Genomic DNA, 3,588 nt, shown 5'->3' on the forward strand with positions numbered 1-3,588 from the left:
ATTTTGTAAAAAAAAAAACACGGTTTTTCATAATAGCAAATAACATAGACTCATTGAAATGAGGGAAGTAGAATGATATGAGACTTTTGATCAACTTAGATAATGGAAAAAGTGGAGAGAGTGATCATTATCATGAGTTGATAATTCAATTAATCGGGCTTGAAATGTAAGTATATACTTCAAGACCCCAATTATTCCATTAGGTAGAGTATCGATATTTGAATATGTTTAGTCGAATGATTTTATATCCATAGAACATGTTAACTATCTAATGCTATTATTAACTTAGTGAGACAAGGCTAAAAGTTGTGGTGAAAATATTTATTTCACTTGAATTCTAAAACCATCGTGTTAGATCAATATGGTACTACAGGATTTAAATGAATTTAAAACATATGCATCAATTAATTTAGTCCAACAATCTTCTTCTTTGCATCACCATCCCATAAGCATATAGTTGGATGTGCCGTGACTAGAAAAACTAACTTAAATACTAGTACTCAAAACAGATTTTTGCATATAGATCATAACAGCTGCAACTTGCAAGTTAGTATGGGATGGTTGAGCAAAGAAATGCCTATTGATATCTGAAATCTTCTCTTTGAGAAGCCTCAGTACTACAATCAAGCTCTTCAAACCATGTAGTAGCAAAAAGATTCATACCTCCTCTTGAACAATAATGGTCTTTTAGACAATAATGGATTTACCAATAACTCTACCCACTCATCTGAAGACAAGATCCATGGACCTTTCTCTGCAAAATAGAATCAATACTTGCATCATAGCAATCAATATACAATAGGAGCATTATGTGGAATCACCAATAGGGCAAGAAAATTGTAGGCAACACAAAAGAGGAAAAAAAAAAAGAACACACAAAAAGTTGCAGATATGAACAAAGAAAGATATAAAGACCCCAATTCACTTGTATTCCCAAGTATGTGTAAAGTGAGATTAGAAGCCACATGTCCCCATATGAAGCCAAATATGGCAAGTATTACATGCACCAGGTGTGAGGCCCAAAAATAAAAAATAAAGGATTTGGGTATTTCAAAGGAATGGTTCAATGTGATTGTATTATGGGGCTTGTCGGGCCAGATTTTTTAAGGATTTCAAGGGTTAATAAGCTTCTCTTTCATCTTTCAGAGAGGGAGATGATGGCCTTACAATTCGAAGTGGGGGGCAAAAATGTAATCGGAACCAGACTAAAGAGAAGTGTCCAAACATAAGATTCTTTGCAAGCTACAAAACCTTTTTATTGTTTTCAAGATTCTTTGCATTCAAAAGTCGTGCAAATGAAATTGAAACTTCATCAACTACATTTGGACTCAAGCATAGATATGCTTATAGCTCACCTTTAAAATTAGATTGCGAAGAGCTTTCATACACTCTGTTTTTATATAATCTTTGTCCCCATGGAATACAATCAAGTGGGATTTATCCTTGATACAACCTGAAAAATCTACACTTGGAAGAACCAATTCGGAACCACATCACATACATCCCTATATCAAGGCAAATAGTAAGCAAGTATTACAACAAGTGTGAGACTAAAACAGCTTAGTCTAAATCTGCTAAAGGTCATGTCCCAAAAGAGGTTGCATCATGACAAGTTAACCTTCAAAAAATTCAAAAGATAGCTCAGCCACATGAAGGAAGAATAAGAATGTAAAACTAGGAAGGGAAAAAAAAAACAAAAACAAAAAAGCAAATAAAAAAGACTCCATAAAGTAGAAAGCCATGGTTGTGATCTCTAACATATATACGTTAAACTACGTCTCATATAAAATGATACTTCAACCTGGATTAGTGTAAATTGGAATGTTAACTTACCAACTTGGGCACCCAACTAGCTAGCTAGTAGTGTGCATGATTTTCCTATACCTAGATATATAAAGTTAGATTCCTAGCATGCTTCAAGAATTCTGAAAATAGAATAAAATAGAAAGTCTTAGTTAATTAGTACAAATCAAAGGGAATTAATTTAAGTGGCAATGGAGCAAATGGGAACCACACTAACTTATGCTCACAGGATTCATTTAGAGTTCTCTAGCTACCAGCTAACAAATTTGAAACGTCATTGCTATAAGCAAAGTGAGCAACACTCAAACAAACCCATTTGTGCATTTCATCTTAGTCAACATAGTCGAAATCTTAGTCAACGTTCTAGACTGAAATCTTTGGATATTTATAGTTTCCTTCGTCCTCTCTATCCCTCACTTTTTCACACAAAATTTTTGTTGCATCTGGAATTTCTCTTCATCCTTCTGAGTCTCCACATTCCGTGGGTATGGTTTATGCTTCTTCTCCTCCCAGTTCAACATGTTCTAATTTCTACATCATCATGAAATACATAATACACATGCATGAGTAAAAACAAAAACCAAACACGGAGACGACTGAAATTGAGATTAATTGAAATTGAAATCCAACATCCAAAAATTGAAACTTCCACAAAATCAAGCTCAAATCCAATGTTTAAAGCCCCAGATCAAACAAGGCATAAGACGAGTTCCTCTACTACCAAACCAAAGTCTCCATGCACGGCCAACTACTACACGACAAACACAAAGCAAACCACTCGAAGGGAAGCTCAGCCTCGCTCAACCCCATCTCGCCGTCAACCACCCACCAAACTGAGATTGAGGAAAAATTCCTTCAAAATCAGATCCAACAACCAAAAATAAAAACATCAATAAAATCAAATCAAATGACATCCAAACATAAATTCTATTATGAATTTACCTAGTGAAGCCACAATAGATGGAGGTGCGTTGGTCAAAGGTGTCTACGTTTTTCTCTAGCGACGGTTCCGCTGGAGCCACCGACAACTTTTCCGCTTGGGTTTTTTGTTTTGTTGAGAACCCTTGGAGAAAGCCAGCAACTATGGTCTTGAGTTTAGAGTCTTACATCTCAAGCTCTACCGCCACTTCCGGAGCTGCGTCAAAAAAAAATATATAATAATAATAATTAGAGGTTATATTCTTCAAACCCAAATTTCATCATAAAGTTATCAAGGAAGCCCAAAACATCGCTTTGGCAACCATGCCCTGAGACGGAAGGCTGAGTGGACCCACAACCATGGAGACAAAATCAAGAATGGAGCAGTAGTTTCCGTGTGCAAGTGATTTAGTTGTGGTTGTTGGAGTGTTGCATCTCATACTAAAGCATGGAATTAAAAAGGAAAGAAGAAAGACTTAAAATAGATAGCAAGTCAGAAAATGAGAGTTAGTTATTTCAATTTATTATGTTATTAGTGTTGATGTATTATAAATAGAATTCAAGTCTGATGTAAAGAATAAATTCATTCAAATCAGTCATTTTACCAAGTTCATTTGTCTTCTCTGTTTTTGATACTTTTGCTTTCACCAAGTTTAGATTCAATAATTCATCTGATTCTCAACATGGTATCAAATTGAAAACCTAAAATGCTTCCACAACCAAATTCTCAAATTCTGCCTTGAGAAATTCTGCTATGGAATTCTCATATCAATTACTTTCAAGTTTCTTTACATTTTCTTGAACAAATTCTTAAAAATAAGTTCTGAAGATCTTCCTCCTATCAATTCTTCTTCTGTTAAATCTCCT

The 3,588-nt window shown here is 34.8% G+C and overlaps 1 long non-coding RNA gene across 1 annotated transcript; it reads right to left on the reverse strand.

Annotated features, from left to right (window-relative positions):
- Positions 1–408: 408 nt before the first annotated feature.
- On the reverse strand, positions 409–3,128 carry LOC122293951. The gene is made up of 2 exons (XR_006237411.1): positions 2,746–3,128; positions 409–2,656 (listed from the first exon to the last, which is right to left on the reverse strand). It is a non-coding gene; the product is annotated as an uncharacterized LOC122293951 (long non-coding RNA).
- Positions 3,129–3,588: the final 460 nt, after the last annotated feature.

This window comes from Carya illinoinensis, chromosome 14 (assembly GCF_018687715.1).
Source record: "Carya illinoinensis cultivar Pawnee chromosome 14, C.illinoinensisPawnee_v1, whole genome shotgun sequence".
Lineage (NCBI taxonomy): Eukaryota > Viridiplantae > Streptophyta > Magnoliopsida > Fagales > Juglandaceae > Carya > Carya illinoinensis.